Here is a 25,349-nt window from a genome sequence, read left to right on the forward strand (position 1 = left end):
CTGGTCACGGCTCCATCTCGCCCGAACCCGCCCGTGCCCGTCCCCGGCGGAGAAGGCGCCGCCCCCGCTCCCGCAGCCCGGCCGCGCCACCGCCGGCCGGCGCCTCGCAACCGCGGAAGCGCCCGCCCCCCGCCAGCCCCGCCAATCAGAGCGCAGAGGCGCCGGTGAGCGGCACGAGAAGCGACCAATGGACCGCGAGCACCTGGGGAAGCGAACGGGAGCCAGGGGCGTGCGCCGCCTGACTGACGGGGCGTGCAGCCAATGGGAAGGCAGAGATGAGGTCATCGTGGGCGGGGCGGAGGGGCGGGTGCCTGCTGGGCGGGGAGAGGCGGGGCCTCGCCCTTAAAGGCGCAGCGCCGCCCTTGTGGGCGCCGCGGGGTGAGCTGGTGAGCGAGGTGAGGGTGGAAACCACGGGACAGCCCGCGCGTGGTGGCACTCCTGGGAGTTTCGGGTTTCATGACAAGTCAGGAATATTTACCTTCCTTTCTCCCATGTTTTCACCCAGCACCGCCCGCCCCTAATCCTTGGGATGGGAGTGGGGGGTGGGCAGAGGCTGGTTCGTAACTGCTGGAAACCAAATACAGCAGCGGGGTGATTGTTCAGCTTCATCGCCAGCCTGTCACAATCTGAAGTCAGGAGATAATATTCAGTGAAGCAAGTCTATTGGAAATTAGGGATTAGCCAGCATAAATCTTCAAATGAAACACATTTCTGACTTTTCCGCGCTTTCCCGCGCGAAGAGCGGTTTCAGGGGTACCGAGTGCGAAGATCGCAGAGCAGCCAGCAATGTGCGCTGTGCTGCTCCCGCCGCCCGACCCGGCACTGAGCCGGAGCATGCCTGGCAGGGTGCTCTGCTCCTTCTCTTGCACAAGCGCGAAGCTTCTTGATGTGATACAAAGACAAGAAAATAAATGGTGCGAGTGGGTGAAATGTCCATAAGGAATTCTTCCGTTAACTGCAGCGGGGTTGCGCAGAAAATAGAGGAATGATGGCATCCCTAAAGAGCAGGGCAGAGAACCATAGTTGGAATGTTATAATACCGTTATAAATAGTCAGTGCACTTTACCTGCAGCGATGTTCTCACCCCTGCTTACTGTATCTCAAAAGGACACGAGTCATGACAGACTGTAACAATGCTCTGTAAAGGATTGGCTCACGCTGTGAAGCTGAAGAAGTTAGGATCACCTTTCAAAACAAAGAAAAGAGCAATGTATACAATAACAAGGGATATAAAGAAGGCATCATGGGCCTTTCCTTATTTTCTCATACACTCAGAGAACTGGAGGACGTGATATAACTGCAAAGCAATGTATGTGAAGTAGTTAGGAAAAAATGTTTGTGCCGTGTACAATTAATCTGTGAACTTTATGATAAGAAGCTTGATGGTACAAGTATGTTAAGAAGAACCAAATTCTTAGCCAGTTACTGCCAGTCAGCCACTATCTTGCCCTGGTTTTCAATCCTGACATTTATAGCTTTTTGCTTTTCCTTCCCAGGGATCCAGTTCAGCTCTGGCTACACAGATAAATTTTTGAAGTAACATAATTCTTCTCCCTCCTGTTTGACAGGGTTAACCCTCCAGAGGTAGTTTAGTGGAAGAATAGAGTCAAAAACACAAAACATTCCCATGCATGATGGTATTTCTGGGAGTTTCAGGTTTAATGACAAGTCAGGAATATTTACTTTCCTTTCTCCCATGTTTTCTAACAGCTCTCTGCAGACAAATACTCCAAGTGAATGAGAAAGCATGGATGTTTTCCTGTTCTGCATTGCCAATTTTAGCAACAATGGTGCGTGGCTCATTCTTGAACTCATTTGCTTAGAAAACTTATTAGTAGATCTGTTTACAGAACAGGGGAGGATGGATGATGTCTGCAAGGGCTTATCACAAACTGATGGCAAAACTCACAGTTTTGCCCATATTTCCAGTTCACAAGCTGAAGTCCTACTCACTGTATCTTCCTTCAAACAGATGAACATTTAAGAGATGGATCTGATTTACAAACTCTGCCTGTTACAGATTGTTTTCAGTAGGTGCTCCTGTGTTTTCTAAGTTTTCAAAGGTACTTACAGGCATTGATAAATATACAGTAGGGGAAACCATAAAGGAATAATTCTGCTTGTCCATAAAATCTTTCTGTCTTCACCCGGAACAAGTAAAGAACACGTATTACATGGGAGCTATATTTTTTTGGTTTAGTTTTGAAGGCTCTTTATTTTCAGTAGCTTTCAGTTTCCTTAAGACTCATAATGAATTAACTAAATTCACATTTTATTAACAAATGCATAAGAACATCTGCAGCATTAGTAAAGGCAGCAAATCAAGTCTATTAAATTACTTCCATTGGATTTAATGTTAGATGAAAGTTTACACTGAACAAAGAAGGCACCAGTGCAGTATAACAGAATACAACAGAATTCAGTACAGTTACAGTGAGAGTGTATATGTGCAGTTCTGAACTCTATTGCATAATTACAATATCAAGTTACTTCTGGGTGCCTACCATGAACAAGCTTGGGATCTTACGCAGAAATTTTTGATTTTCCTGATCTGATGTCTTAGTCATCATTGACTTAGCATTAGATTCACTTTTGCATTTGGATTTCCTTTCTTTTTAAAGAAAAGCAAGTAAGAATGGAGGGGGGGGAAATGAAAAGAGAACAAAGCAAAGGGTATTCCTAAGAGTGTTTCTAAAGATAAAGTTCTTAAAATGGCTCAATGTGGTGCTTAACATTATAGGCTGGATGGCCTTCGGCCATCTAAAGATGACTCTGCTTAAAACCACAAACTGTTACAGAAACCTTAATGACCCAACAGCTCAGAACATGCCTAACAGTGCTTCAGCATTAGGCTGATGGACAAATAGTCTCCTGACTGAGAAAGAACCTTGTTGGCACAGATGATTGGTCCAGCTTCATTCTTGGGAGAGTAATTAATTCTGCTATCTTGGCTTCTGATTGGTAACATGCATCTTAGCAGCTCAGCAAGATCCCAGGTTTTCCAGTGGTTTGCACAGACCACAGCAGCAGGTGCCCACGCGTGTGTGTACCCACAAGCAAGAGTGTGTAGGGACTTCCCAGGGCTCCAGGGAAGATTCTTCCAGAGGCAGCTGGACAAACAGGGATGATTGCTTGCCCTGGACTCAGCAGAGCCTGCACACCAGCTGCTGTGGCCAGGGTCCTGCAAGATCTGTCCTCAAGGGAAGCCAGCCCTGCCACGCCTCTGCTCCAGCACCTCTGGTGAGCACTTGCATGTGACAGATTCTGCTGAGCCATAATTGCCTGGATCAGGGCTGCAGCAGTCCTTACAGCAGACCAAGCTCAGCTTTCCTGTCTGAGCTCAAGCCAGAGCCTACAATTCCCTCACAGGCTGCAGGGCAGAGGTTGAGAAGGAGTGTGTGCCAGACCATGTTGGGCAGGGAAGGAATAGGAGGATACAGAAGTACTGGAGTTCAGGCATGTGTTTGGGCATGCAGGAGGAGGAGTAGGCTGTGGACACTGAGGATTGGGCCCCTAATGGAAAGCAGAGGGCTGTGAATGGTACAGCTCTGAGCAGGCAGCTGCTGCAAACCCCCCGTGGTGGTGCCACAGGCCTGCTTGTGTTGGGAGCTCTTGTGAGAGCTTTAAATGAGCAGTTGACTTCAGGGCTGCATTGTAAAACTAGGAGGAGATGTTGTGTTCTCAGCCTTATTTAATCAAGTCCTAACAAGCAAGACAACTGGAAGAAGTGCCTAACAAGATTCCTTGCCTTCAGTGAGGCCAGTTGCTTTCACTTTTTAAATTGAACTCTGCTCTTTACTTGGTTTCATTCTTTGTTTCCATGACCTGCACGTGAGTGGTTGATTTCTGTCCTAAAATCCCTACAGTTTAAGTGTGTCTTGAGAAAGGAGTTGGGCAAGGACTTAAACCTCTTAGAGAGGTAGTTCAGTGACTGTTCAAAATGTTAGAGACACTCATTTTCCTGTCTTGCTAAGGATTTTCTGTTTTGAAATGGGTCAGCCGTTTCAGTTTGGTAAACACCAACATATTTCTATTAATCTCAGATTTTCTGGGCAAGGAATCTACCTTCCTGTGTGTCCTGTGTGCCCTTTACACAAAAAGAAGATTTTGCCTGCTCAGCTGCTCAAAGAAAGAGAAACATATGGGAAAAACAGAGCAAAGGAAACTGAAATCCTTGTAAAAGGTCCTTTAGGCAAATATCAAGTACAATAAATTTCAATAAAGAAATTGTTTGGGGAAGTGAAGTGCTCTTTAAAAAGTATCAGAGTCCAGGGTTAATAATTACTGTCTTCTATCAATGAATACACTAATCATTACCTTGAGGCTGTGACTTCCAAGTTGTGACCCACATAGATAGAAAAGCATTTACCGTAGTAAATAACACGGTTTACAAACTCATCAGTTCAAAAGTGCAGGGATAAAGCTGCATTGTGGTTTATGAGAAGAGGTGAATGTTGGCCATTGTCTTTTGGCTCTAAAGGACTGGAACAGACACCAACTCGTTTCTGGGGCTTTGTAGTATTCCCTGCTTCCCTTAGATGGAGCCAAACTCACATCGTCAGGCTGCCTGTGACTCACCAGTAGTGCATGCAACTTGCCCAAAATCAGAGAGCTATGCAGCAGGAGAGTTTGTCATGGGTCCCTAAGCCCCATTTCCTGCCCGTTCCCCTAGACTGACTTCCCAGTACTGGTTCATTGCCTCCCAGGTCTGTTCCCACAGTGCCACGGTGACAGACAGTGACACACAAATGCACTGATCTGATGCTGACCTTCCCTCTCAGCTTGAGGGGAAATGTTTTTTCAGATGTTACAAATATTACCTTTCTAACTACACATTAAATCACGGCTTTTGCTACCGGTCTATTCATCTGCACATTGAATGCACAAGGCATTAGAAAGCATCTTTTGGAGGCTTTTTCCTTCTATGTCACACTGTGATCTTGGGCAAAATTCTGATCTACCAGATCTTGTGACTCTGGCCTCCCACTGCAAAATGTTTGGGATCTATATGACTGCAGTGCAATGACTTGTAATAGAAAGTAGGAACTTCAGAGAACAGAGAGGAGGAGTCTAGAGTTTCTGACAGCTGTGAAGTGATAGCTAAATTACAGCAATTTAATCAAAAAGCTGCATGTGAAAGAGAGACACCGATATCATCAAAACAAGGATAAGAGTTACAGAGTAAGGAGTGAGCATTTCCAGTTTTTGGGAGTAAGAAACCATAGTTACTCTCCTGACAGCAGCTTAATGTTCTTTCCTCAATTCAAGAGCCAAGAAAGGCATCTTCACATTTGTGTTTAGAAAAGTGCAAGGCCACTCATGTCCCAGTAAGGGGCAAGAGTAAATATTTCCACACTGATTTTTATTTACCTGGCAATATATGTCACTACACTGGATTTGAAAATGCTGTGAAACATCTGAGGCAACTTAGAGTGCCCTTTTTCTAGCCTTTTGTTTTTAAGCAAAACCACAGAACATAAATTTCTCAAAAGACTATTACATTTAAAGGGTCTGTCTTGTTATCCTGCCATTCAGTGTTCAGACTAAATCATGATGAATTGAAACACAGAGACTGTGTGTTGGTAATATCCCAGTCATATAATTGTGCCACTAACTGGAGAAAATATCTGCATACAGTTTTATATCCCTGTCATTCTACACCTATCATGGCATTTGCAGAGGTCCTTTTATCCCTTTCACAGAGGCATATGGAGTGCAGCAAGAGGCTGTCACAACCAAACAGTTGAAAAACCTGGGAAAGGTTTTCTGGTGCCAAACCAGTCTGTTGGATGGAGCCTCCTTTTCCCGGGGCTTGCTGGAAGGAGGAGATGTTGAGACCCACTCTGGTCTGGCACATTCTCATCAGGGCTGTACTACTTCCCAGCTGCTGTTCTGACTCCAAGGTCTGCTCTCGAAGGAGTTGTGTTTTCCATCTTTCATTGCCAGAGAAGGTGCAGCTGGAGGATTTGGAAAGATGAGATTTGATCCCTACACAACCCTGGGGGTTCCCCAGAGTGGTGAGTAATCAGCATGGGGACAGGAAGTGTGTGACACTCTCATCTTTACTTCGTTTATGTATTTCCCATGAAGCAACAAGAGGATCTTTGGGTTTCTCTTTGCAAAGCCCGGGTCTGATTTCAGCTGCGATGTCACCCTGCAAGAGCTGACTCATCCAGCAGGGCTGCAGTTCCAAGGAACACATGCAGAGGCTGGGAAAGTTCAGAGCTATTTTCAGAGCTTGGGGGAGTTGCACTGTGGGGTCCCGCTCTCTGGAAGAGGTGCTGGACAGAGAATGTGCTGTCCAAGAGGCTCAGTCCATAAAACTGGACACTGTCATGACTTCACAGGCTTCAAAGCAAACAGACTGCAAAGGCAGAACATAGTAGAGGAAAATAATTGCCATCCACCAGGAAAGGGTTCCTTTGGCATTTTGATCTGATCAATCACTTTTGTGTTGCATAGCTGCATTAAATGGTCTCGGTAGCAGGATTTTGGTAGTGCCCAGATAAAGATGCGCCAAAGGGAAATTGTGCAATACAATGGCAGAGTATGCTGATATTCACCAAAATGAGTGCAGCCTCATCTTCTGCCTCCATTTACCTTCATCTGTTTGCCTCAACCCAAGTAACACACCTGGTATTTCCAAAATTCTCCCTAGTCTGGGTAAGGCCTGTTAGCATAGCATTCAGCCTTCCAACCTTAACAAGATTTACAATTGTGATAAGAAACATTTTAAAATGTGGTTTAATATATATATTAAAAACAGTGGGGGGAAACCTCTGGAGAAAAATTATAGTATTCTGATTTATGCTTGAGAAAAGAGGGATCAAATGGAAGGGAAAAAAAAAAAGAACAAGACAGCCTAATGCTGTCTGGGGAACATAACAGCAGCCTCTCTCACACAGGCCTGATGTTCCTACAAAATAGCCAATCCAGGAATAAGTGTTCCAGATAAACAAAAAGGCACAAACATAGGAAGGAGGAATGAAATTCAAGTGGAGATACTTTCCACTTTCCCCTGCCCTGCTGCAGCACAACACTGAGACTGGGCAGATGAATTTGCCCCCATAGAAAGATACCCCTGTGTGTCAGAGTTGCCTGTCAGACACCAAAAGCTCTTCTAGGTGCTGGCAACATAGCAAGAGTGGCAGGCTCCTGGCCAGGGCTCTCATGATAGAGCCCACACAAATCAGGGAAGTGCCGGGGGCGGTTTGTTAGCACTGTGACTGCTCAGCATCTCGGATCCCAGCACTCCTTACTCCTTCTGCTCCTGGGGATCCATTTGTCAGAGTTAAATCTCTGGTTAAAGGGGCTGATGATAAAGCATTATCACAGAGCTGATTTCTCCAGAAATGTGTATGATGCCAGTATGTAATGTCAGGAGGCAGCTTTGCCTGAAATATCAGAGGCATCTCATTTCAAAAAAAAGAATACTGGAGAAAGGGTGTAGGTTGGAACTGAAGGACAGATATTATTAAAAGGAGGAATAAATTGCTATGCTGAATCCCCCTGTGATTATTTAGTTTACAGGGAGACATTCAGAAAAGGGAACATAATGGAAAAGCAAAAAATACCCAAGTTATAAAGGTGTTTTACAGTGCCCTTATTGCTCCTATGTTGAATGAGGACTCCGTGAACCCAAAAAGGATGCCTTTTGAAGTGGGTAACAGGAGACATGTTTATTACAGAATAAAGTTGGGTGTGTACAGGAAATGTATTATTTACTACTAATAATGTTATTTGTGAGCCTTTTGCAGACCATCATTGAGAACAAGAGTCAGTTTAAGTCTTAAGGAAGATTAGAGAGGGGAAAAAAGAGGATAATCAGAGGTTGTTACTTTTATTCTCTCATTCATGTTTGATAGATAAAATCCTACTAGCTTCAGGGCATAGAGCAACCTCAGAAAGCCCACGACTAGAAATAATTTCTTCTGTAGGCAAATTATCCTGTTCTTTGCTTGAACTTTTCTGTGAATAATCTTCTGCTGGTTTCTGTCACAGATGGGATAGTAGCCTGCAGGGGTAACTTTTTCAGTATGTGTTTTACTGCTGGAGTGTGTTAGTAAAGGTATGAGCTGGAATTTCAAAGACTGTTTTCGGGCCACTTTCATTGGCAGAAGAACACCATGTGACAGAGGAAGATACAGGCCAAGTGACTAACACATTTTTTCAACCTCTTGATTCTCTCCCAAACATAAGAAAAAATATATTAAATCTGTATTTTGTGACTATGCTTCTTTTTTTCATAGTAACCTAGTCTTCAAAGAATTTCCTAGGTTAATATTGTCTAGCTTTCTATCTTGAGCACCATCTATTTCCTGGGCATTGGCTGCATCTCTATTACTCTTTCTGCTGTAGAGAAGAAATCCAACCTTCTCTGCTGCCACCATGTTCCGGACATCTAAATCTTTGAAATCTGTCAATGTGTGGGCAATGAGCTCTGGCATGTTGAGAGACCCTATGTTTGCTCCCCTGCTCTGGATGTCAGCAGTTCTCCAGCACCCCTATTCTCACTGCTGCATACATGGACAGATGTTTAGCCACTGTTTACCAATTTTCTTCCTAAGATGTTGCAAGTCCCTTCTTGCTGACTTGATAATTTACCTTCTGTGGGCACATTACCCTGGTTTGGCTCCATGGCAGGTTTATCCTGATGATGTCAGAAGTTGTGACAGTCACTGCCCCTACTCTGGCTGAGTCCTTTAGTGACCCGCACTTATCACATGCAAATATTCTGAAAGATCAAGTCTCTTCTGCCCCAGCAAAGTGCCCAGCTGAGGGTGAAGTGAGCTACACAATTGCTCCAAGTCTGGTCTCCTCTATCTGCTGGGCACGGGGTCACTTGCTGCCATGGGAACACACACTCTCTGATCCTCATCTGCTCTTGCGCCTGAAATGCACATTTCATCCTGAGCTGTGCACTGAGCTGGCTCGTCCCTCTCTGTACTTGGTGGGTCGTGAGAGCTGTCACTGGGTCTCTGTGTCAGGTCAGCGGCTCAAGACAGGCAGGGACTGACCGCACACCTGCCAAGAGGCAGATAGCAAGCCAAAAAGTAAAAGTATTTCATCTAAAGGGGATATAAAGGGACCTAAACAGATGCCTAGAGTCCAAAAAAGACTTCAAAGGGATGTTTGATTTTCCCTGGTGATTCCATGCTTAAAAATGTTTAAACAAAACCAATGTATAATTTGGTTGAATGACAAGAATACATAGAGAATGATGATAACTCATGAAGCTTTAGAGGATATAAATGTCAAAGGAGAAGTAGTTATGGTGGTACTAGTGTGACAGCCAGGAGGACCTAAGCGAATTTGAGAAAAGGAAAACTTTGCCTCACTACAAGGAACAAAAATACAAACTAAATAAAGTGGCCTAAAATAAGTAACTGCACAAAGCCTAAGAAACCAAACAAATCCTTTCCTCCAAGCAGTTATTTTGGAAGAGGAAACATACCAGATACTACATTGAGTTCTTTGTGAGCTTTACTCTTGTTGTGGATTTTTGCATGGAAGCCACTTTAAAAAGTTATGGTGATGGTGGCTGCCTAAAATGGAAAGAGCCAACAATAATCACTGTTTGATTTTAACAATCCCCAAAAGGGAGAGGATTAAATCCCTTAGAAGCAGTAAATTAAAACTGAGCAGAAACCTGGCACACTGAGTAAATGACGCATACAGTGAATGGCACAATCTTCTGTTGGGCACTTATGTGTCTGTCCTTATGTTGGCACATAGAGGACAGACACATCATGATTTTCCGTGTCTAAAATAAAAAGCCTATAAAAAGTACTTCTTCCCGTTATGGAGACAAATACACTTGACAAGAGTGATTTGTCTTATTACAGAATTGAGGCTTTTTTTTTTTTTTTTTTTTTTTGCGTATGTATGTGTCCTCCTTTCCCTGGTGTGCTTTAAAAGTGCAGAGAAAACAAAGGTGTCTGATCTGGGTAAGAGTCGGACACGGATGAGGGGTCTGAAACTGGAACAATATCCCTGCTTTTCACATTGATAGTGCTCTCTCTTCACTGTAATGTCTCTGGGGTTTAGAGGATGTGATAAAGCATGTTCAGTCCAAGTGGGGGAAATGTTACAACCTCAAATATAAATAGACATGGTCTTTAAATTTAGTCACTGAGTTAGAAAATTGTAGCAGAAGCTAAACTGAATGTTTGAAGTAATGGAAATTTAAAGTCAGGCTAATGGTCAAAACCAGAGATCAAAGTTGATCTTCCCAGACAGATTTTTCTATTTTATTGCCAAAGGTTTTTCAGGTTTTTTTTAAATAAAGGCTCGAAATATCTGTATATTGATGGCTGTGCTTTGGTGGATGAGTAGTAAAACCAGGCTGGTCACTAGATCAGTGGGACAGACGCTACAAAGGAGAGCATCCTCTTCAGCCTCATGAAGCACAGACTCCTGCGCCAGCAGGGAGGCAAAGAGCTGCTGCACCATGTTCACAGTCCATTAACCACTGGCATTTTCAGTGCATACCAAACCCCAGATCAAATAACTCTGCTGTTAGGTCATGCTAAAGTGCTCCACTGCTTATTTCTCTCTGTCACATCCCAGTTACCAGGCTGCAGGGGCACCAGTGAAAGCAGCATGTGGAAGCTTCAACTGTATACACTTTGGTTCTTGAAACAAACAAATGTGCAATGAATGAGAACTCCTTGTTCCCTTGTTCTGTGTTTATGCTTTGCTGAAGAAGGCATAGGGTTCTTGCTGTGAAGTGGGATGACAAGTTTAAAAGGACACGGGCACAGTGCCAGGCAGCAAGTCCCTGCATCATTCAGGGGCCAGGCTGCACAGAGCCACCGCTCTTCTCCTTCCTGCCACCCTGGTTCCTGGGATGAAGGCATCCAGCCCAGGCATCCAGCTCAGTACTCGCCTCTCTGGTGGCTTCTGGCCTGGGATGGCTAATGGTCGCTGGTAGGAAGGAGGCAGGAGACAGGAATGTGCTGCCATCACGGCACTCTCCATTTCCCTCCATGATTTTGAGCTCTTAGGCATTTTGTTTCAAGGGCAGCGCTCTCCGGATGTTTTCATTCTCGTGTACGTGCTGATGTGACTCTGCCAAGTGATGTGCCTTTTTTTATCTGGGAAAATCCTTGTTGTGTTTTACGAGACGGACATACGAGGCCCAGGAGCTACCAGCACGTACAAACGCCTGCAATCTTTCTTCAGACAAAGGCTGCGGGCCGGATTTTTTCCATCCCCCCCCGAGATAGTAGAAATCAGTGCTCGCAGGGGCGCCCGGGTGTTGTGTGCGGCAGCGGCTCCGGCTGGCCCCGGGCGGCGAGGGAGACGTGCCGGGCTGCTCTGCTCTGCCTCTGCTCGGCACAGCAGCCCCGGGCCGGCAGCACGGCTATCTGCTGGAGAGGTTCTGGACTGCTTCACTGCTGTGGGGTGGGGGAATGAACTGCACTGACCCCTCCGACCGTCAAGCGCGCAGAGGCGGGTTAAATCTCTTGTTTTGCCGCCTAATCATGCCATGCTGTCTCTCCCAAGCCCCATCCCTCTCTCTTTTCAGATCCTGCTTATTAACCTCTTCTCCCAGATATCTACCACTGACTTTGTCCCTGTAGGTTCTGCCTTCTGTTTTAACCCTTTCACCTGCTCTACTAATGTGCGCCCAAATCCCACACTTGAACACAAATACCAGAACCCCTGAACACGCTAGGAACAACATCTCCCTAACATTATTATCATTACTAATATAACAGCATGTAATAATTACAGTAAGATATAAAACAAGTAAAATAATGCCAGTTGCACACTGGTATCCTACAACTGGGAGGAACAATTCCCAGGAATGATCTATTCCGTTCAAGAATGGCACAAACTTTGGGGACATAGCCTGCCTGTGCTGAAGGAAATGGAGGAACCAAAACAGCATCACTCTTTGTTTTTATTTAATGGCTTCTAATCTCAACAGGCTTGGAGCAGAGGGTAATAGAAAGACTAACTTAATGGCTGCAGTCAGGGCATAGCTGTGTTAGAAAATCTTAATCAAAGAGGATGTGGTTTTCCCGTTATGCTAATAAAGTTTGTTTCTCTTAGGTATGGGGAAATGATTGTTTAAGCTGAAATTTTCCTGAGACAATACAAGGCACACACAAACATAGAAACTTTCTGTCCACACCACTTGGCAACACTATCAACAACTTGAAATCAGACTCAGTAAGAAGAAGGGTCAGGTAGACTCAGCCATTAGCATTTTCCTCCCTGTGCCTCTCAGAATCAGATGTGGCCTTGTTCATCTTGCTGGGTCAGTAGTTGTACAGCTAGGTGAGGCACTGGAGGAGCCACATACATGTACCTGCAGAAAGCTGCAATATTCAGCTATTGTTTTTGTTTTATGGCAGATGAAGCAATGTGAAAGGACAAGTGATATCCAGCAGGATGATGTGTGGTGTGGAAGAGCACCTGCATCCTCTCTAAGCACCCATCTCCTTTTATTGCTTCTAGTGATGTGTCCATAACACCAATGAATCAATGGTGGTATTTGCGCTTGCCACTGAAATTATGGTCATGGAACTAGCTGGACAAAGCCTAGGTCAGAATCAGCAGGAACAAATGTGACTGTGTCTTTTCTTGCTGTTCAGACATCCATATCCTGAGAAAACCCAGCACTGTCCAAAATAATGGAAGTGTTCTAATATTTGCCAGCTCAAGAGCTGTTCTATTATTGGTATCAAAAGGAAAAAACGCAGGTGTTAATGAGGTCAGACTAACTCAGTCCCTGCTTATTTGTGTTTTGGAATGCTGTGAGCAGAGCTCCATGACCCAATGATGCAAAGAGAGGGGTGTCCCTGGCAGCAGAGCCCCGCTGTTGAGGAAGGGCATGGCACTGGGGGTCGTCAGGGGGAAAAGACCCAGTGCCGTGGCTTTATTCCTACAGCCTGTGCAGTTTAACTCTGGACAGAGGTCTGAGGCCACCATGTCCTGATTCAGATTTCTCTTTAGCAATGCTTGTGCTCATGGAGCCATTGCTCCCCCCTTACATTTCCAGCCATTCCTTCTTTCAGCTGCACCTCAGCACAACCACCTCCTCTACAGCACCAGCACAGTGGGTTATAGAGACAAGTGTTGAACCCCAAAAGAGAACTGATCCAGGCTAAAACCCCAATGTACCAGGATAAGAAGAGCAGACAGATCTCCTTAAATGGGAGTTGCCACAAAATGCCCTTCAGGAAAATGCAGCCCCTGGGTTCAGATGGCAGCCACGAGCGGGACCAGCTCTCCCTGGGAATGGATATGTGAGCCACTGAGAAACCTGTCTGTGTTTTTGCCCCACTTCAATCCACCAATTGCGTCTGCTCCTGTGTTCAGAGACAATCTTCACATGGAAAAACAAAGGTAGGTGCCTTTCTGACTTAACTTTTCTCACTACACAAAGATTTAAAACAAAAATTATTCCTACCTCCAAATTTTTTCTTCTCTGTCAGAAATCCAGGTCTCAGCAAGCTGGCTTCCTTGAAAGCTTCTAGTGATAAAGCAGAAGCAGTTGTGTGAGCCACCAGCTACAGCAATTTTCAAGGAAAATCTAATTGAGGGGAAATGAGTTCATTGAGACCACCTGGAGCTCTCTGTCACCAAAGAGGACCAACAGGGCAGAAAGCAGCAGTGAAAGGTCAAGTTTAATGGTCAAGATAAATATGGAAACAGTTGTTGCACAGGATTTCTTGGGTAAATTCACATTGCAAATACAAAAACTCCCAGAAGTGAGTGTTATCCACAGTGCTACACCCTAATTAAACCTCTCCAGCAAATCACAGCCACAGACCCCAATTCTACTTGCAGTTCAGCTTCCTCTTTCATGGTTTCTGGGCTTACCAGTGCTGCCATAGCTAAGAGCTACCCCACCCTTCAGAGCCTCCTGCAGCCCAAGCTCTGCTTACTCACTTGGTAAGATGGGGTTGTCCTTTTGAAGTTCACGTCTTACTTCAACCACAGCCCTGAAAGAGCTTCTCCCATGTGGACTTGGCTAAACCCCAGGCAGATATTGTTGCTAAATAGCTGGTGATAGTCAGAGCTCAGTGAAAAAGCAAGAAGTATAGTAAAAGCATGAGTGCAAGATCTCATGGTGAAAATGAACAGTCAATTGAGCCTTAGGCACAACAGTGTCTCTCTTACACTTAACACTCATTCTGACAGCACCTGGTGATGCAAACCTTTTATCTGCTGGCTACAGCCTCTCTCACAGCAGTGACTCAGCCGACCCTTTCCTACAAGCCTTGTTTGAGTGTGAATCTGTCCAAGTGGTCCTGGTAAAGTTCAGTCTCCTTAGATGAAGAAATTTCTTGGCTCTCTAGGAATGATTGCATCAAGCAAAGGCCAGGAAGAGTTACTCCTTGTTTGGGAAGAGGAGAAGCACTACTTCAGGCCTAAACTTGCTTCCTCCAGGAAAACACCTCCACACTATTCTTGCCTCTCCTTCCAGTCCTGTGTCCCCTCTCCTTGCTGTTTCATCATAGCAGCAATACTTGAGGAATTGCATTTGCTACTCCGTTTCTGTTGGATGGAGGTAGGAGAAAACAGAGCTGCAAAGGCTTTATGATGTTGCTGTTCATCAGTCTGTTCATGCAAGTAGGAAGTTTGGTTGGTGGTTTTGAAAATATTAATGTTTCCTTCATAAAGTGGCTTTCCACCTAATATTATGGTCACCCCCCAGCCTCTTCCTGCTGGCAGGAGGGCTCTGCCAGTGAGAGAAGCCACCCCCATGGTGCCACCCATAGCAACATGCTGTCTGCTCCCACAGAGAGCCAATCTGAGTAGGTAGCATTTAGAAAAATGTGAAATTAAGCAAAGCTTTAAAAGAAACAAACAGGAAAGCTTTTTCATCAGATCTGCTCTCTGTCAGTGCATTAAATGCTGCAATGAAGATTAAGCCAGGGTGAGGGACCAATTTATTCCCATCCTTGCATTGCCCCTACCCTGACTTTACCTGACTTCTGGCCAGGTGACACAAAGCACTCAGGCAAGGGTCTGTTGGGGAAACAAGGAGACTTCACTGGAAAAACTGAGGTGCACAAGGGCTCAGAGGGAGAAAGGGGCTCTGGAGGGCTGGCTGGAAGTGGTGCTCACAGGACTGGCCAGCTGCCAGCAGTGGCTGAAGCTACACAGAGAATTTCAGGCTTAAGACATCTAGGGAAAACTGTCAGGGAGCCCAAGAGCAAGGATGGCCAGTGACTATTGACAGCCCAGTCTGAAGCTCGCTGAAAGGTGAGTTTAGGAGCAGAGGGAATTGAGGTGACCCTCAGCAGCTACTCCAAGTCACACAGTCCCCATTTTTACCCTGAGCAGGAACACAAGGCTGGTTTTAGTCCTAACTCAGCCACTTTGCTCCAAACAGGAAACTAAGAAATGTGTTTATGTCTTCTTCAAGAGGAAAATAAAACAAAAACAGAGCAAAAGCCTCCACTTGGGATTACAGGAATGAAAGATGGGCAACAGGAAACAGTATTTCCAGTGCTGGGGAATGAAGTTGTTATGTCAACCAGCTGCTGTTGGCAGTCCCACATGGCATGATAAATGGAACTGGACTTGGTGTGGAAGCCAGCTGGCCTTCACCAGCCAAATCCTTATGGGAAGAGATGAAAGCTTGAGGAAGAGTTTGTGCACGCCCAAATGTGGGTGGCTTTGGAGAACCTCGGCTATCAGTGACCTACGTTTGCTGTCAGTTGGATGTTGTGAGCCACCAGCACTCTGAAACCACCCACATGGTTTGCCCTTGAGGACAGTAAGAGATTTCAAGGGAAACCTTTTCCTTTCAAGGGTGACCTCTTCCTTTCACACAATGCAAAACCAACGTCCTGTTCAGCTCAGTCTGAGATACAATCAGGGAGCAGAAAAAAGGAAGCAAGTGAGCTGGAAGAGCTGATGTCCAAAAGCCCTGGGTGTGCTCTTGAACTCACTGAGAGTTTCCCCTCACCTGACGCAAATAAAGAAAAGCCACTGAGAAACCACATGGACCCCTTGCAGCACATCTGAGCCAGTTACGTGCCTGGTGGAACCAACATCTCATTGACCTCTTCCAGTGACAGAAGGCTGAAAATCCCAGCAGGCAGCTTTGCTCAAAAAAAAAAAAAAAAAAAAAAAAAGCATCATAAACACATTGACTGTGACATTTTGTACCAGAAATAGTGTGGCCAGCAGGACCAGTGTGTGATCATCCCCCCCATATTTGGCACTGGTGCAGCCACACCTTAAATCCTGTGACCAGTTTCGAGCCCCTCACTACAACAAAGGCATTGAGGTGCTGGAACATGTCCAGAGAAGGGCAGTGGTAAGGGTCTGGAACACAAATCTTATGGGGATCAGCTGAAGGAGCTGGATTTGTTTAGCATGAAGGAAGCTCAGGGGAGACCTTAGCACTCTGTAAAGTATCTGACAGGAGGTTCAGCAAGGTGAGAGCCACCCTCTTCTCCCAGACACAAGATAGGACAAATGGAAACAGCTTCAAGTTGTGGCAGAGGAGGTTTTGATTGGATACTCATAAAAATTTCTTCACCAAAATGGCTGTCTAGACATTGGACAGGCAGTCCAGAGAAGTGGTGATGTTACCATCCCTGGATGTATTGAAAAGATGTGTAGAAATGGCACTTAAGGACATGGTTTAGTGGTGGACTTGGCAGTGCTGTGTTAAAAAAATTGGACTTAATAATCTAAAGGTCTTTTCCAACATCAATTATTCTATGATTAAATGTTACTGTTCTATCTTTGTAGCCCAGAGAATATGTAGATGGTGACTCCCTTGTTGCAGTGCTGGCAGCTCTGCAGGACAAAGAGCTGATTTCTGCATCCCAAAGAACATTTGAAGAAGCCAAAAGTAACCTTAAATAGTAACACTCTTGTAGGGACTTCACACGCTGTCCAAGGGGAGGCTTACATCTTTGTTTTAAGAAAGCAGTCTTTTTAGACAGGTAGACAACCACCTTTCCCTTCAGTTATAAATAGATTTTCTTAATAAAATTATGAGCTTGTACCTATTTTGGGGGCTAGTCAGATCATTAGATTGTTTAAAATTGGATGAGAAGGACTCTCTGATGGGCTGGGAGCAAATATACCAAGCAGAGTGGCTTGAGAACCGAAACAGCAACTTAGCCCCTTTCTAAAGGTTGGTGACAGTATCTGATGCAGTGGTGACAATGTGCCTTTAAAATACAGATGATGATTATTGTGTCCTTCTGTCCACACCTCTGTTTGCCAGCCTTCAAACCCAGCCCTTTCCAGGAGACAGGGGAAAGGCAAAGCCCACAGCAATTGATTTAATTGGCTTCACTGCCCTGCAATTTTTATCCTTTGCTGTACAGCTGGCATTTTGTTTACATGCTCCTGTATTCAATACAAATCAACCATGTTTGAAAGGGACAGGAATATTGCTCTCAGATGTACTAGATCTTGGCCCTCCCCATAAGCTCTAATTTCCACAGATTAAGTTGTTTAGAAATCTGTGGATGTAATTAATAACAGCCAAAGGGCAGGAGTATTTAAGCAAAGAACAAAAGGAAAATTCTGTGTGAAATAAGCTTAATTTTTATTGTTAAAAAGATTATTTAAACAAATGTATTCAACTTCATCAGTGAAGTAATGGCTAAAATTACCAATAAATAAAATAAAGAGCCCTGAAAAACTCTCTCTGCTATTGTCTAGCTACTCCAAGGAGGTTTTGTCATCCCATGGCAGCTGCCCCAGTACAGCAGAAAAAATAAACTGGTTTTGGCCAGCAGATCCCCTCCAGCACACTGGCTTGTAGCTGCTCCCAGAGGAGCTGAGGGAGCAGAGGGGAGGCAAAGGAGCAGCAGCTTGGCTCCTGGAGCATTGCAACCACCCCAGTCCTGAAGAAAAGAAGGCTCTGGGGAAACCTTATCACAGCCTTTCAGGATGTCAAGTAAGCCTCGAAGTAAGGCAAGGACAAACTTTTTATCAGGGCCTGTTGTGATAGAACAAGGGATAAACTGGAGGAGGATCAACTTCAATCAGCTATAAGGAAGAAGTTTCTTACAATGAGAGTGGTGAAACACTGGAACAGGTTGCCCAGAGAGGTGGTAGATGCCCCATCCCTGGAAGCTTTCAAGGTAAAGCTGGATGGGACTGAGCAGACTGGTGCAGTTGAAGGTGTCTCTGCTCATTGCAATGAGGTTGAACTAGAAAATTTTTTAAATTCCCTTCCAACCTAAAACATTCTATGATTTGAGCATCCCAGAGATTTTGGGAACTCAGAGAGAAATCAAAGTGCAGTACTCACTTCCTGTAGGGACCCCTAAAGCAGGAAAGGGTCCCAACAAAGAGGCAGTCACAGCTGGCACTGCAGCCTGAGCTCCTGACAAGGATAGCTGAATGAGCAGAAAATTATCTGAGTGAGAGAAAGTGAGGGAGTGGAAAAACAGAGGGGAGATGAATGAGAAGAGCAGGAGAGAAGAAATCCCTCTCACAGGTCCTCATAGCACCTCCTCTGAAGGGCTCTGTAGGCTCTCACCCACCTGCCCTCAGGTTTGTACTCACAATGAAAAGTGATACGTTGTACAAAAACATGACTTAGTTTCCTTCTTTCCTGTCACTAAATCTTGGCTGGTGCCTTCCTCACCAACAGCTCTTTTTCACAAAGGTTGTCTGACACTTGCTCAAACAGAGCTGGACTTTTCTTTAAGCACATCCCTCTCACTGGCTACAGGGCTGCTGGCACACTGAGGGGGTGAAGCTGCCAATTGCCCAAGAGATCAGAATTTCAGCACAAAGCAGAATTAGTAGGAAGGTGGGTTGGGATGGAGGCAGGAGGAAGCAAAGCCATGTGGGCGTGAAATGCTGGAGGCGGTGAATGATGGTGAGGATGGGTGAAGAGGGCCTGGCAGCAGCAGACAGGGTGCAGTACAAGCAGGGGAACAAAAATGGCAGCAGGTTTGGCCACAGATTAGCTGCCTGCTCACCTTCAAGGCCACATAGTGTGCCACTTCTACCCAGGCCTTCCCTTCTGGCAGGTTCCCAGCTAAGCCTGGCACTCATCCCTACCTGTGTGGGAGGGGGTGTCACTGCTTATTTTTTGATGGTGGCATTAGAAATCAGTCTTCAGAAAGGCTGCTTTAGTTCTACTTTTATTTTTCTTCATGTTTGAATGTTTTCAGGAAGATTTAGGTTAGTCTAGTTTGTTTTGGTTTTGGGGGGTTTTTCTTTCATTTTGGGGGCTGTTTGGTTGTTTGTTTCTTTGTTGTTGGTTTTTTTTTTTTTTACACTTGGGTAAAGAAAGTATGAGCTATGCTAAGAAAGGCCCTGAAAACAGAAGATGTATCAGCAGCAGAAGAGCCTCTGGCTCTCTCTGCTGTGGAGTTTTCAGCCCTTCATGGATACATCTGCCTTTGAGAGAGCTGACAAGAATTAAAGAATAATATTATTTAACCTGAACAGCACACGTGGGCTTGCCTGTTCCTGCAATTACACACTCAGGAAATTAATTTTGATAACTGCTCCTGAATACCTTCCTGTGGAAACAAAACCTGGCTGGATTTCTTTCCTCTTCTATCACTGGGGAATCCCAGAGGGGATACTTAGAGGCCCTGAAAGCATGTTTTGAAACCACCATGAGACAGGAACCTTCACATAAGGAAGAACTGGATCCTTGCCCATCCCAGCTGGGAACACCAGAAACTGCTCTGTCTGGACATGCTTTGGCTCTCAGGGATGTAGTGACAGCTTCTCCCATTCTGCCTTGGTGAAGTGGTCTAGATTGTGAAGGGAGGTGGAAATTGCGTGTGTGTGACTCGCCACAGAAATCCTATATTTCAAAACTGCTTAAACTATCCAGCATGGATTTTGTATCAGTGATTTATACACACACCTTAATATGAGGATTTTTTGTATCAGTTACCTAAATATGCTATTTGATATGAAATGTGTAGCTGCTGTCTAATTTCAAGTCAAAGACCTGCCTGAGAATTAAATCAGAACAAGAGGTAATTGCTTTGAAAAATCAGGCCTGATCCCACAGCTTTTCACAATCAGCATCACAAATTGGAGCCATCCAGTACTATTCACCAAACAGCCCAAATTTCACAAGACTAGCTCTCACTCCAGACAAGAACCCCAAGCTCTTTTGAGTATTACAGAAGAAACCACAGATTTATTTTTCTTTTGTTTTCTGATGCACATATGAAGTTTTAGAATTCAACAAGTGACTCATGCTAAGAGTTTCAGATGTTTCTGGCTGTGGCCCACCTTAGGCTTGCCTGACAGCAGTGGAAGGGGGCAGGAGAGGTGATGGCTCCCTTCCTTTCGGGACAGGGAGCCACTCAATTCCCACCTGCAAGCAACCTGCTCCTGTTGTAGCACAGACTGCCCAGGTCACCCACGCCAGGTTGGGAGTAAGGGAAACGCATTCAGTATGGAACCCAAAACATTGGTAGTGAGCACAGCAAAGTGGCAAATGAAAACTGTCCATCAGCTGCTCATGCGAGCGCTCAGAAGCCTGAACTTGTTCCCTGGCTGCACACGGGGGAGTCTTCCCTTTGCTACCTGGACCATATGCTCTCACCTTGGGAAAAGCAGTAGGGAACACTCTGCTGAGCATGCTTGGGCCAAAGTCGTCCTTTGATTCATCTCACTTGACTTATAAAAGATCCATCTAAATGATGCAGCTCCCTTGAGTGCTGTGACAGTCCAGATAAGGACAACCACAGGAAAAATGTCCAAATATTTTAGCTCCCATGTTTTTTTTGGGGGTTTTTATGAATCTACTATGAAAAAGGACAAAGGGAAAGATTACTCATTTTCTGTAAAACTACTAATTCTCTCCTGAAGAGACAGTTCATCCAGTTGATTCTCCTTCATCCCAAACTCACACCCTATGACTGAGAAGCAGAGAGAAAAATTGTACCCCTATTTTGCACACGTAACTCCAACCATTCAGAATGAACCTGTTTTCCCACTATCTATGTTTTCTGCCTTTTTCTGCCTTGTATCAGTCCTAGCAAAGTGATACATGGGAAAGTAAACCAGGACTTCACAACTGCTTTCCCTAGTGAAGTATTTAAAGCTTAAGGTTCCCACCTATTACCATGACAGGAAGGCATTTGTACAGTGAAAGTGGAAAGAGGAAAGGAAGCCCTTCCTTCCTTTTCCGTTTACATGTTTTTAAATTATCAACACTAGAGCAAAGTATAAAATAATGGCTTGATAGAGACTGTCTTTATTCCTGCCAAATCTTTTCTCTGTAAAAGAGCTAGGAGGATGAACTCTAATGTCTTCTGTGTGACTAGTGTGCCAAACTCACCTTTCCACGATTCCTCTACTGAAACAATTGTGAGTTTAAACTATACTTGCATTTCTTACATTTCCTAACCCACATTCCATAGTAGTGATGACAGACAGAATGATAGACAGAAAATACAAACTCACTGTAAGATGCAGCACCACACAAAGGACGATCAGGAGGAGACCAGGAGGAAGGCAGGTTTCATATTCCCATACTTTTTGGCTTCTCTTACCAGACTCCTTGCAAGACAGGGCAGGAATAAATCATTATCAGTGATAGCAGTGCTGGCACAGTGCAGCTTTCTGTCCAGAAACAGCTGATTGCATCAAACAGCTCATCCTGGCTAATCAAGGCAGAAGTCAGAGGGGGAATTCCTGTACTTACTACGTATCTAGACAGAGTTGTTGAGCTTCAGGAGGTCTCCACAAACATCTCCCTCCAGCTGAGAGGTCTCAGCACACTTTTCCAGCCACAAGTTGCATTGCGTCCAAGAGAAGGAAAATGTTAAACTTCTATCCTGGGTTATTCAAAGCCTCTCCTGGTGTTAACCTGGGGCTTTTCTAAGCACCTCCACCTGTGGTGAGAAGAAATAGGAGATGTGCTGGGTTCATATCTCTCACTGTGTGCTTAGTGAACAAGGGGACTTTCTGCACCTGTGTCTAGATTGGAGAATGGAATAATGGAATTGTTTAGGTTGAAGAAGGCCTCTAAGATCATTGAGTCCAAACATTAACCCAACACTGCCAATGCCCCCAGTAAGCAATGTCCCTAAGCACCACATCTACACTTTTTTTTTTAAATCTTCCAGGGTTAGTGATTTCAACAATTCCCTGGGAAATCTGTTCCAATACTTGACAACTCTTTAGTGAAGAAGTTTTTCAAATATCAAATCTAAACATGCCCTGGTGCAACTTGATGTCATTCCCTCTTGTCAATTGTTACCTGGGAGAAGAGACCAATGCCCACCTGTACACAACCTCCTTTCAGGTAATTGTATTATCAGTAGAGACTACCAGGGCAGACAGAGTGCTGAAAGCAAACCTGATCTATAAACTCAGACCTTGTTTGCCTTATGACCTGCCCTGAACTTGATTTGGCCACATCTCTGTGAAATGGTGGTGCTGTGTCAGCAGTGATCACTCCAAAAGTCAGCATTGAGCCAGCTTACTTTTCCAGCTTAAAAACAGGTCACATTCACATTGCATTTGCATTAACCCCAAAGCAGTGAACAAGGAAATTACTTTCATACAGGTCTCTCCTCACAAGAAGGGGGTCCGATGTTATCCCTATTTTACAAATGAAACAAACAGGAAGACCACAATTTGCTGTAAAATCAAGCACATGTTCCCTTTTTTACTCAGCATGAAGACACCCAAGAAAGGTTTACAACATAGTCTGACAAACTAAGACAGCTGGAAGATCACAGAGCCCACGCTGTTGAGTTTGCTGGGCCCCAGACCTTCTCGAGGAGCTGCTCATGGTCTGTTCATATGGACCAAAGTGCTCTGTATGCCCTCTGTATGCTACAGTCTGTAGAGACGGGTGGACGTTGGACAATGCCTGCACCCACTAAACCATTGGTGGCTCACACACAGCCACCAGCCCCTTACTGGAACCCATCATCCTCACACCATAGGCCACAGCTCCTGCCATCCACTGCCAAGGGCATTTGGATGTCATTTTGTGTGGCATTAGAAAGACGAGCTTCATGCTCAGGTGTCCTGTCATACATCACATTAGCTGCTCCAGCAGCTGAGAAAGGACAGTCAAAATTGATTAATGCTGTTTTAACACTAATTATGTTTGTAGAGCAGTGCTGCAAAGGAGCCTTTTGACAAGCGCGTCCTTCCTCAGCTACATCATTTTTCCTTTCCTTTGCCTTCCAGAACCACACACTTCTTTTCATTAAGAGAAAATGACAGAGCATTACAGTCTGTCAGGACAGAAAAAAGCAGTTCAAGGTCATTGTGTTGTTCACTTTGACTTTTCCTCCCCATTTCTTCCAATGTATAGAATATTCAATCACTGCCCTGTGGAAACTGACCTTAATTCCTCTCTGAAAGCAACTGCAGAGGTGGCTGCCTGGAACAGTTCTTGTTGCAAAGAGTCTTTCCTTAACACAATGCTTTGAAGTCTTTGTCACCTCAAACAGAGGAAGTCAGCAACTACAGCCACTCTACAAACCATACAGGCTTTTACAACTGAAAAAGTGTGTTTTCCACAGAGATCCGGCTACATTCTCTCATTTACCTTTGATCTTCTAATGCAATGGGAAAGTAACTCCTCAAGAGAAAAGGAGGATTACATACAGGCAGGAGGAGAGCTGGGGGGAAGTTGTAGCTGGGCAGAGGAAGGATGGTCATTGGCAGGGACTCAGTTGTACAAATCAGAAAGCAGAGACTGGAATAATGGATGCTGGCAGCACCATGAAATTATTTGGTGGTATCTTTGAGCCAAGTGCTAGGAAGATGCCAACAATCACACATAGCAACATCTACTTCTATCAGCCTAAGTAATTCACTTCGTCTCACAGAATCACGTCAAATATATTAAATAATTATGACAATGCCAGGTTTTAGTGTTGGTAGTAGCAACATGGAAATATCCCAACACATCCCTGGGGTGGCCTGAGTTCAGACAATCTTTTGCAACAATCACATTACAAATTCTTCCTTCTTGCAACTTAATTTTTCCATTTCATGTAACTCCATAGGTTGCACTCTCCCCTCTGAAATGTCTTGTACTGAAACCCACTACTTGGCTGTTTCTTTTTCTTCTCACCAAACAGTCTCTCATTTTGATTCAACATATATTTTTTCAAACCAGATTTTTTTTTCCCCCAGCAGCATTCAAAGCAATAGGCAGCACATTCAACTCATAAATGTTCTGACATGGCAACAAACATTTTGCCTGTATTGAAACAAAGGCCTGAGATTCACCTAAGGTTTTAATTCACTGTAATGCTATAACGACTCCAAGGAAAAAAATGTAACCTCATCAATGTGTAGCAGCAGCATTGGATGCCTAGGCCAAGTGCAAGCACCCAGCTTGGAAGGCCAGGTCCTTCTTACCCAGCAAGGAAATACAATTTTGCTACACAGAATGGCATTTACCCTCTCCTCCTTCCCAGCTTCTGGTGTGCCCTCTCTCCAGGAAAAAGTTTCAAATTTTCCAATTGTAATTTGATTTATTTTGGCTCATAGAAAAGTCCCTCTGCTTGGGTTCCTAGCAGCGAGAGAGCGAGGCAGGGCAGCGGGGCTTGGCTGCCACCTCCTGGTGTCTGCTCGTCTTCTTCCTCAGACACACACCAAACCCCACCGAAAACAGAAATCCCAAAAGTAAAAATAACGGGCACAGCCCTGTGGCTCCTCAGGTGGAGACCCCTCTAACTCGGCAGGAATAAAACAGACTTATCATGTAGAAGGATGTTGAGCTTGAAAAATTAATACAGTTTTAATGTATATGAATATGCATATGTTCATAGGTTTTAAAAATATGAAAGCTTGTGACACACTACAGAAGCAGTTAGCATGTTGTACACAGGAGCTACAAGGCTTCCATGAATGTTTCTTCTTCAGCTTTAGAAAAAACTTAAATGTATTTGTTCTAGAGAAAAGCAATGAAGAAATAAACTTTACTAATTCTTCCTCCTTTTTTTGTCCTCTTCCCTGCTTGTGAGGAGAATAGAAATTTTTCCCATTTTATCCTCCAAACACTAAGTATATCCACTAAACACAATATTTCAGGGCTCTCAGAACACTTTGCTTTATTCTTGATATATACTTTGAGCCAAGTGCTAGAAAGATGCCAACAATCACACATAGCAACATCTACTTTTGTCGTAGATGTGAAATCCTGGGAATTTCAAAACTAGAAAACAGTGGTGTCAAAGTATTCTTGATTCATGGCCACAATGCAAGCCTAGGAGAAAAAATTCAAAAGATATTAAGACATTTATTTTGTATGCAGCAAGTGACTCTGAGGCTTGGGACTGCATGGACATCTGCTTGAGGAAAGATAATGAGAAAAATCCATCAAATTAGTTTTCTCACATCAGCATTCATGAAAGACAGTACTTCATAAAACCTTCAAGATCAACAAG

The 25,349-nt window shown here is 44.5% G+C and overlaps 1 protein-coding gene and 1 long non-coding RNA gene across 3 annotated transcripts in view; one reads left to right on the forward strand and one right to left on the reverse strand.

Annotated features, from left to right (window-relative positions):
• The window catches only part of MRTFA (myocardin related transcription factor A), a 95,808-nt gene extending 95,661 nt beyond the window's left edge, over positions 1–147 (reverse strand). Inside the window, exon 1 of one of the 2 annotated variants that reach the window (XM_085570396.1) lies at positions 1–147. The gene's annotated coding sequence lies outside the window, so the exon portion shown is untranslated. The other variant, XM_085570399.1, reaches the window with a different exon arrangement.
• LOC110483108 (uncharacterized) lies at positions 27–25,349 on the forward strand. The gene is made up of 4 exons (XR_002467512.3): positions 27–395; positions 1,711–1,790; positions 13,013–13,359; positions 13,449–25,349. It is a non-coding gene; the product is annotated as an uncharacterized LOC110483108 (long non-coding RNA).

This window comes from Lonchura striata, chromosome 1A, assembly GCF_050655825.1.
Source record: "Lonchura striata isolate lonStrDom1 chromosome 1A, ASM5065582v1, whole genome shotgun sequence".
NCBI lineage: Eukaryota > Metazoa > Chordata > Aves > Passeriformes > Estrildidae > Lonchura > Lonchura striata.